The sequence below is a fragment of the Mastomys coucha genome, unplaced genomic scaffold (genome assembly GCF_008632895.1).
Source record: "Mastomys coucha isolate ucsf_1 unplaced genomic scaffold, UCSF_Mcou_1 pScaffold22, whole genome shotgun sequence".
NCBI classification, from domain to species: Eukaryota; Metazoa; Chordata; class Mammalia; order Rodentia; family Muridae; genus Mastomys; species Mastomys coucha.
This window is the reverse complement of record NW_022196905.1, coordinates 117,383,291-117,393,108: the sequence shown is the minus strand read 5'-3', so window position 1 is coordinate 117,393,108 and position 9,818 is coordinate 117,383,291. Positions and strand designations below refer to the sequence as shown.

The 9,818-nt window shown below is 42.9% G+C and overlaps 1 protein-coding gene and 1 long non-coding RNA gene across 29 annotated transcripts in view; one reads left to right on the top strand and one right to left on the bottom strand.

The window, feature by feature from the left end:
• Clip1 (CAP-Gly domain containing linker protein 1) overlaps positions 1-9,818 on the top strand; it is a 118,434-nt gene that overhangs the window by 11,423 nt on the left and 97,193 nt on the right. Inside the window, exon 1 of one of the 28 annotated variants that reach the window (XM_031337830.1) lies at positions 7,147-7,310. The exons of 26 other annotated variants lie outside the window; for them this stretch is intronic. The gene's annotated coding sequence lies outside the window, so the exon portion shown is untranslated. Of the gene's footprint in view, positions 1-7,146; positions 7,311-7,352; positions 7,483-9,818 lie in introns of those variants that run through there. One more of the 28 variants, XM_031337833.1, reaches the window with a different exon arrangement.
• The window catches only part of LOC116068401, a 2,151-nt gene continuing 1,207 nt past the window's right edge, over positions 8,875-9,818 (bottom strand). The window contains exons 3-4 of the long non-coding RNA XR_004109573.1: positions 9,654-9,748; positions 8,875-9,165 (exon numbers count right to left, since the gene is read on the bottom strand). This is a non-coding gene — a long non-coding RNA (uncharacterized LOC116068401). The remainder of the gene's footprint in view (positions 9,166-9,653; positions 9,749-9,818) is intronic.

The following is a 9,818-nucleotide window of genomic DNA, read 5'->3' as shown; positions in this document are numbered from 1 at the left end:
TGATACTCTTTCTCTTCACTGTCAGTTCTTACTGTATGATACTCTTTCTCTTCACTGTCAGTGTCTTATTGTATGATATTCTCAAGCCAACACTTATTGCTGACAGGCTGATTTTACAGATTGCTCTGTAAAGGCTTGGTCTGTTGGAAACTGGAAGTAAGTCTCCCTTGAAACACCTTTTGAATTAAGGAGCCAATTAATTTTCTGACTGTCACTGGCTTGCTTTGGTCCTGGAGTGTCTAAGCAGGCTTTTTCACATTGATCATCTGAATGGTGACTGCTGTGTTTAGTGTCATCTTTTGTTACTGACTCCTGCTAGAGAGAAGTGGCTTACTTTTTCAACTTGTTAATTCTAAGACTGCTTGAGTCTGTCCCTTTTGTTCATTCTTTTTTTTTTCCCCAGTACTGGAGATGGAACAGGGCATTGCTCATTCTGGGATACCTCCCTAGACCGAGTCTGGACTTTTAAAAAACGGTTTAGAGGGGCACATGTGGTGGGATAAGCCTTTAATCCTGGGGCTCAGGAAGCAGAGGCAGGTGGATCTCTATGAATTTCAGTTAGGCTTAGTGAGACCCTGTCTTAAAAAAAAAATGCTGGGGGCTGGAGAGATGGCTCAGTGGTTAAGAGCACCAACTGCTCTTCCGAAGATCCCTGAGTTCAAATCCCAGCAACCACATGGTGGCTCACAACCATCCGTCACGAGATCTGACGCCCTCTTCTGGACTGTCTGAAGACAGCTACAATGTACTCATGTATAATAATAAATAAATCTTTAAAAAAAAAAGGAAAAGAAAAATAGGGATGGTACCATGGAAGTACCTTTCCTCTGCATCTTAAAAAAAAAAAAAATTGCTTAGAGACTGTGTATAAAATATTCCTAAATACGTAAGTAGAGAAGAGTCATCAGGAGTAGGCCCAGCAGTCTTATGTCAGTGTCTTGGTTGTTTTTGTTTTTGTTTTTGTTTTTTTTTTGTCAACTTGACAAGGCTAGGATCATCTGGGAAGTGGAGACAATGGCTCCATCAGATTGCCTGGAGGCAAGTCTATAGGGCATTTTCTTGATTAATGATGGATGTAGGAGGGCCCAGCTGACTGACTGTAGGGAGTGCCTTCCCTGGGCAAGGGGTGATGGATGATATAAGAAAGCAAGCCACGAGGAGCGAGCTGGTAAGCAGTGTTCCTCTATGGCCTCTATGTTCCTCTATGGCTTCAGTTCCTGCCTCCAGGTTCCTGCCTCCAGGTTCCTGCCTCGCGTCCTGCTTTGGCTTATCCTGATGATGGACTGGGAGTTAAATAAACCCTTTTCTTCCACGTTGCTTTTGGTTATGGTGTTTTATCCCGACAGTAGAAAGCAGACTAAGATAGGTAGGTAACAGGAGACAACATGGAGTGGTGGTTTCTGACCTCATGGGAGTATTGAACATGTTTTTACACAGAGTTATGAGTGCTTTTACTCTGACCCCTGCCCCTCTAGAGTTAGGGTAAGTTAGGTTCGATAAAGATATTGAAGGATGGAAAGACATAGAACTAAATGGAAATATGGACAGTGGACATGTAGCACCTTGCTTAAAGTTGTTATTGTTGTTGTATGTATGTGTGTGTGTGTGTGTGTGTGTGTGTGTATTTGTGGTGTGTCTACTTGCATGTGTGTGTGCGTATGTGTACATGCACACAGTCACCAGACCAGAGGATCCATACCCTCATGTGTGTGTGCGTATGTGTACATGCACCCAGTCACCAGACCAGAGGATCCATACCCTCATGTGTGTGTGCGTATGTGTACATGCACACAGTCACCAGACCAGAGGATCCATACCCTCATGTGTGTGTGCATATGTGTACATGCACACAGTCACCAGACCAGAGGATCCATACCCTCATGTGTGCGCATATGTGTACATGCACACAGTCACCAGACCAGAGGATCCATACCCTGGGTATTAGTCTTTTCTCCCTACCTTGTTTGAGAAAAGGGTCTTGAAATTGCCCCCCTGCCAAAAAAAATTAAACAAAATAAATAAATCTAGGCATGGTGGCACCCACCTGTAATCCCAGTAATAAGGACCCGTAGAAAGGAGAATTCTTGGGGATTGCTGGCTAGCTAGTCTAACCAGATCAATGAGCTCTAGGTAGAGTGACGAGAGATCTGTCTTGGATCTGGGAGGGGCTTATCTCAATGTCTTAATTACTTTTCTATTGCTGTGATAAGACATCCTGACCTAGGCAGCTTACAAAGGAAAGCATTTGATTTGGGGCTAATGGTTTCAGAGGGTTAGAATCCACAATGGATGAGCAAAGGCACATGGCAGGAGCAGCTAAAAGCTACTTGACCCACATCTTGATCCACGAATGAGATACAGCATCTAGAAAGGCTAAGAATGGCCCAAGTCTTTTGAAATTTCAAAGCCTGCCTTCAAATGAAAAGATATATCTACTTCAGTCCTTCTAAAACAGTTCTACTGACTGGGGACCAAATATTCAAAGCCTGCGGGGGTCATTCTTATTCAAACCATTGCAGCTAATAAAAACATTTTCTTTTCTTTTTCCTTTTTTTGGTTTTTCGAGACAGGGTTTCCCTGTATAGCCCTGGCTGTCCTGGAACTCACTCTGTGGACCAGGCTGATCTCGAACTCAGAAATCCATCTGCCTCTGCCTCTCAAGTGCTGGGATTAAAGACATGTGCCACCACCGCCCGGCTAATAAAAACATTTTCAAGTTCATAATCTTCCTACCTTTGCTTCCTAAGTACTGGGACTCTTGGTATATACTATCATGCCCAGCTTAATCTTTTTTTAACACCCGAGTTTTGGAGTGCTAGAAGTAGAGTTAAAGAAACTTTGAGAGCTGGAGGGATGGCCCCATGGTTATGAGTACTTGCTGTTCTTGCAGAGGATGCAGGTTCAGTTCCTAGTACTGACATAATAGCTTACAACCATCCATCAATCCAGTTTCAAGGACTCCAACACCCTCTTCTGATTTCCGCAGGCACCAGGCTTATATTTAGTACACATATATATATTCAGGAAAAACACTCATATACATTAAGTAAAATAAATAAATAAATCTTTAAAGTATTTTTTAAAAGGGGGAAGAGAAATTTGTGATCTGTCTATCCCATGAAGACTATCCTACCCACAAGTAAGATTTTATTCTGTGATCCTCAGCACACCTAAGTTGCTGCTGAAATCCAGGCTCTAGTACCAGCATTCCTTTCTCCTTGGTCAATGTCACTGGTTATTACATTGGTTTGAAACAGTGGCTCTTTTATGGCCTGCACTCTACTTGTGTTCAGTGACACCACACATTTTCTCTTGTTGAAGGAACAAGCTTCTGAGAGGTCAGAGTAAGTGGTGGCTTAAGGTGGCTTGCTGTCTGTCATTCATTAGTGTTCTCAATGGCTAAAGTCCCTCTCCAGATACTTTACCTCATGTAGACTCTATTCTCTCTATAGCTTGTGGTTTTGCTCTCTGGGCCACAAAAGTGTGTTTGTGACAAACGGTAGCCAGTCACACTGTTATGTCATTTGCCTCTCTGCCTATGTGTGCACAGGGAAAAATCATTCTGTCTCCATTTGGAAGGCCAGGAGTCTCTCGATCAGTGGTTCTCAGCCTGTAGTTGGCGATTCCATTGAGGGGTGGTGCTTGAATGACCCTTTCACAGGGGTCACCTAAGACTAGCAGGAAACACAGATATTTACATTATGATTATTTTCTTCTTTAGATTTATTTATTATTATATGTAAGTATACTGTAGCTGTCTTCGGATGCACCAGAAGAGAGCGTCAGATCTCATTACAGATGGTTGTGAGCCACCATGTGGTTGCTGGGATTTGACTTTTTTCGGAAGAACAGTGGGTGCTCTTACCCGCTGAGCCCTACATTACGATTCTTAACAGTAGCAAAATTACAGTTATGAAGTCAAAGGCAATCCTATGAGAGGTAGGGGTAGTGAGGGAGCAAAGTAATAAGACATGAATAATGGATACTTTGACCATGTTTTTTTACCTTTTTCTCTTTTTTTTTTTTGACATAAGGTTTCTTCTCAACAGCTCTGGCTGTTCCCAAACTCACCAAGTAGATGAGGCTGGCCTTGAACCCTGACATCTGCCTGCCTTTGCCCCTCAAGTGCTGGGATTAAAGGTGTGCACCACCACTCCCCGGCTCATCTATAGTTTCTTCTAAAGCACTGAAGTCTCTTTTCTTTGAGACTATGTCGCACTTGTAGACAAGTGCCTCATATTGGATCTTCCTGCCTCAGTGTTCCAAGTGTTGGGATTACAGATATGTGCTTCCACCCTGGGCACATTTGGATAGTACATTCTTGACTCTGCATGGTTTCCTGGTTAGAAAGATAGAAAGAGCTGACCTAACAGTGCTTCTGGGGGTTGTGCTCACTTTTCTCTCTGAACTTAAAGTGCTGCCTCCTGCTTTGTTTGCTTGAGTTCTGCCGGTCACTCACTCACTCACTCCTGGGTCGTCTTGAGAAGTACTTAATACATTTTTATTTGTAATTCACTCTGTCTTTTGCTTTGAGATTTTGTTTGTGTGTTTTCATTCTTAGTGCTGAGCTGACAGTTTTACTGGGCAGTGCCTTGTGCTCCCATCAGGGCTTCCTTATACATTATGTATCACCTGTCAAATAGATAGTTCAAAGTTCCTCTTACTGTGAGCGGCGGTTTTTTTTTTTCTTTTTTTATATTTTTGTCTTAACAATTAAATTACTCAGTTTTGCATTTCTCACACAGAGTGGGAAAGATTAACTATCTGAAGACAAAAAAAAATAGAACTATCATATTCTTGGATATACATGCGTGTGTATGTGTGTGTGTGCGCGCGCGCGCATATGTGTCTTTTTTATTTATTTTTTATTTTTATTTTTGCAGATAAAGCCTTGCTGCATTGGCTAGGCTAGCCATGAACTCCAGTGCTTAAGTAACCCTATGTATCTGGCATGGCTCACATGAGTCTTTTGAGCATTTGAAACATAGCAAATTGTGACATGTTACATAAGTACACAGTTGATTTCAAAGAAGTCGTATGAGAAAAATGTTATTGTATATTGGCTGCACTTTCATGCACGTGTTTTCATGCACGTGCTAGGCACATGTTTGGAGGTGAGACGTCAACTTGTAGAAGTCTGTTTTTTCCTCCTTCTATTATGTGAATTTCGGGGAGCCAATTCAAGTTCTTAGGATTGGTGGCAAATGCTTGTATTTACTGAGTCCGTCTTGTTGGTCCTTGGTTATGTTTTGAAATAATAGCTTAGATTTATTGGGTAGAAAAAATGAAATTCATGTGTTTCTTTTTAAAATTTTTGCAGTCTTGGCTGTTCTAGAACATACTAGGTAGATCAAGCAGGACTTGAATTCAAAGAGAGCTTCCTGTCTCTGTCTGGGGTTAAAAGTGTAAATCACCATGCCTGGACATGTTTCTTTTTAATTTAAATAATCTGGTTACTAGAGAATCCAGAATTACTTATTAGTCTTGCTGTTGGCAGTGATATTCTAGAAAGTACAGCAGTGTCAACAGATAAAATTATCTGATTTAAGACTTACAGCTAGGTCGGGCAGTGGTGGTGTTCCCCTTTAATCCCAGCACCTGGGACTTGGGAGGCAGAGGCAGGAGGATTTCTGAGTTGGAGGCCAGCTTGGTCTACAGAGTGAATTCCAGTACAGCCAGGGCTATACAGAGAAACCCTGTCTTGGGGGGGGGGGAAGCCGGGTGGTGGTGGTGGCGCACGCCTTTAATCCCAGCACTTGGGAGGCAGAGGCAGGCAGGTTTTTGAGACTGAGGCCAGCCTGGTCTACAGAGTGAGTTCCAGGACAGCCAGGGCTACACAGAGAAACCCTGTCTCAAAAAAAAAAAAAAAAAAAAAAAAAAAAAAAAAAAAGACCCAACCCCTAAAAACAAAAACAAAAACCAAACCAAACAAAAGGATTTACTCTTAGTTCAAATACCACTCGCAGGAGGTAGTAATTAAATAGTTTGATCATAACTTCATTGGCCTAGTTTTAAGAAGAGGCTCCAGGGTTCCCATCTTCATCAGTGGCTTATGAGGCAAGATATAGTCTGCTTGATTGCTTTAGTTTGGAAATCTGTTGTGGACGAAATAATCTTATAAATCTGTCTGGAAGCAGAACAAGCCAAATCTTCCTGGCCATGAGTAACTTAGTCACTGAATGAAATGCAAACAAGACTGGGACCTGGTTTGTCACTGAGCAAGCACAGCGTTGCCCAGTGGCCCCAGCCGCTCAGAAAGGGAAGAGCTGGAGAATACTCAGGGGAGACAGTTACTGTTGTCTTGACATACCTTGAATTCTTATTTTGTTTTTTATTTTTCTGAGGTTGGGTCTTTCTACATAGCTCTGCCTGTCCTGGAACTCACTACATAGGCTGGTCTGGCCTTGACCTCACAGATCTCTGTGTCTGCATCTGCTTTTGTGTTGGGATATGTGCCACCACCACACCTAGCAGTTTTTGTTTCTATTTTTAAAAAAATTCTTTGTATTGAGTGCATGCTCTCTCAGTGGCTGGAGACATCAAGTCTCCTGGAGCTAGAGTTATAAGCCGCTGCTTGCCTGACATGAGATTGAACTCAAGTCCTCTGTAAGAGCAATCTATACTCTTTAACCCTTCAATTCCTCAGCCATCTCTCCAATCCCTCCTTCTGGTCTTTTAGAGTCAATACTGTGACAGGCTGAGAAGCCTTTGTGTGGCAGTAGAGGGTGGGTAGGGTGTGTAAACGATCCTTTATGGGAGACAGGCCTGACCCTGAATTTCTCATCCATGTGATCAAGCTCTATTGAGCTAGGACATGAACCGGTTAAATTGATCCTGAGCAGACCTATACCCCTGTTGACTGGGTTTTGAAACTGAAACACTTGACCTTTGTTAGTCACTCAGGAGCTAAAGAATTCATACCAATGCCTTTTGGTCCTGTCTTTACAATATTAGTGAACAAAACTGAAGAAGAAAAAATGGTGTAAACTGCCTCTCTTCTGTGAGATGCAAGGCATTTGGAAAGCAGCCCTGTGTTGTCTGAGTGTTTTTAGTGGCCGTGGCCTAGCAGCTCAGGTTACATTGCCTTGTCTGTACTGGGGGCGGGGGAGGGGGGACAGCAAGTGACACAGCACCATGTAACCACACTTACATAACCATGACTTGGGGGACAGGACTAAGCTGTGAGTGGACTGCCTCAGACCAGGGAGATGGTATTAGAACAGAGCCTGACTTTTCCTGTTAAGCTTGTCTTGAGGATCATCAGCAGGACTCTCTCCAGCTAGACTCACTCGGCACTCCCAGAGCCTCAGGTAGTGTCATCACTTAGGCCAGTCTGCAGAGTGCAGCTGTCTCCAGGTAAGGTAAGGGCAGAGCCTGCTGCTGCTGCTTGCTCACAGCCGGGCTCAGTCTGAGATTCCCACTTCCTTCTGAGATTCCCGGCCTGATTCTGGAAGCTACGTTTTAAATTCCCTTTCCTGGCAGGTAAAATTCATTGCAAATTCTTTAACTGTCCTTTGTCTCCCAGCAGAAATCTCTGGTTTAGAGTAAAGAGATGTTTTTAGTTTACAGGTGGAAAGAGTAGCCTGCAAAGTGCCTGAGCTGAACTGTTAGAGTGTGGTTTGCTGAGGTAGTTCACGGTGGCTGCATGGCAGGGCCGCCACTGCAGCAGGGCAGAGGAGATCTTAGCATTCCAGTGCCAAAGACAGAGCCGGAAATCACTCTCCTTTTACTTTCCAATCCTTTCCCTTTCTAGAATCTGAAATCTAGGCCATTGATTAGAACCCCAAAAGGGTAGAATTAGAAATGAATATTGATCAGTAGCCTCAGGTTATAAGTGAAAATGCTGAGGTCTGGTAAGGGTTAGATAAATTATCCCAGATTGGTCAGCTGAGACAGGAACCACACGTCTCATTTCCCAGCCCAATTGTTCATACTTTAGTTTTTTGACTCAAGACTTTGTTTGGGTTTTTTGTTTTGTTTCTAGGATAGGCCTTCAAGTAGCCCAGGCTGGCCTTGAATTTAGTATTTAACTAAATCTGGCCTTGAACTTCTGATCCTCCTGTTTTAGCCTCCTATGTGCTGGGATTACAGGCATGATACACCCATGCCTAATTTGAGGCATGGCATTTTACAAATAAGAGTTTGAGGCTGGGACGTGGTCTAATTGGTAGAGTGCGTGCCTAGAATGCTCAGAGCTTGGTTTGCTCCTCAGCACTGGTGTGGAGGTGAATACCTATCCTCCCAGCACTCTGGCTTGCTGTGAGTTCAAGGCTAGCCTGAACTACCCAGGAAGGTCCTGTTTCAACAGAAAGGTTATTCTTCTGGGGGAGCTGGATCAATGGCGCTGAGGGTAAGGTCCTGTTGCTCTTGCAGAAGTCCTGGGTTCAGTTCCCAGCACCCACATGGCAGCTTGTGACCATATATGACTCTAGTCCCAGGGGATCTGACACCCTCTTTTGACTTTCTCAGGCACCAAGCACACACATGGTGTATATACATACACACACACAGGCAAAACACCATATATATAAAAAAAATTATAAAATAAATCTGAAAAATTTTCAAGAAAAAACAGGATTTTTTTTTTTTAAATTTGAGCATAAGTCACTTCATGTTTGTAGAACTGTTTGTTTTGATGAATTGTAATTTTTTTTTTTTTTTCGAGACAGGGTTTCTCTGTGTAGCCCTGGCTGTCCTGGAACTCACTCTGTAGACCAGGCTGGCCTCGAACTCAGAAATCTGCCTGCCTCTGCTTCCCAGGTGGTAGGATTAAAGGCGTGCGCCATCACTGCCCAGTGAATTGTAAATTTCTTAACACTTATTTTATGGTATCAAGTCACAGAGAAAGGGAGATTGATTTCTCTAAAATAGATATATCTTATATAATAAAACCTTTTAATCAGGATGCATTTTGGACACAGGAAAGCAGAGGGAACCGTACCATCCCAGCTTGGCAGAGAGCAGCCCATTATCCATGCTGACATTCAAGGTTGTGCGGCTCCTTTGACATACATTTTGCTCTTGCCAGTAAAATGCCTTTTTTGCTTTATTGAAAGTAGCACAGTGGGGCACATCTACAGTTCCAGCACTTGGGAGACGGAGGTGAAGGAATCAGAAGTTTACCATCATTCTGAGTTACATGGGAAGTTTGAAGCCAGCCTTTACCTTTTAAAAGAAGATTTATTTTTATTTTAATTAGTGTTTTTTCTGGTATATGTGTATATATATATGCATGCCTGTGCACCACATGTGTGAAGGCAGAGGCCAGATGATTATTTTGGGTCCCATGAGACTGGAGCTAAAGATGGCGGTGGATGCTGGGTAGAGCCATCTTTCCAGGCCTGCTACATGAGTTCTTAGTGAGAAAGAAAGAGAAAGCAAGAGGAAAAAACTAAAATGAAAAATTCAGAACTGGGAGTTTAGTTCAGTGGCCGTGTTTGCCTCTTACACATGAGTCCTAGGCTCACTCTGTGCTGCAAGAATAAAAGAAATGCAGTTTGAGTGGAGTGCAGTGGCTCACGCCTGTAATCCCTGGGGTCTGGAAGTGCGTGTGAGTGAGGACAGCTATGCTACGAACAAAAGAGAGTTCCAAATGAAAGCCTAGAAGAAAAAAATCATAAAACAAAACAAAAACGGAAATGTATACATATTACCTTTATACGGGGTTGTAAGCTCTAAAGGCGAGGAGACAGGAACACAGCAAGCATTGGCTGTTTTGCCTTCTTCAGTGAGATCTGATATTCCAGAACTGCAGCAAGAACACAGGAACTTTTGGCATTTTAAAAATGAACTCCTTCCACATTTTAATCTTCACTGCA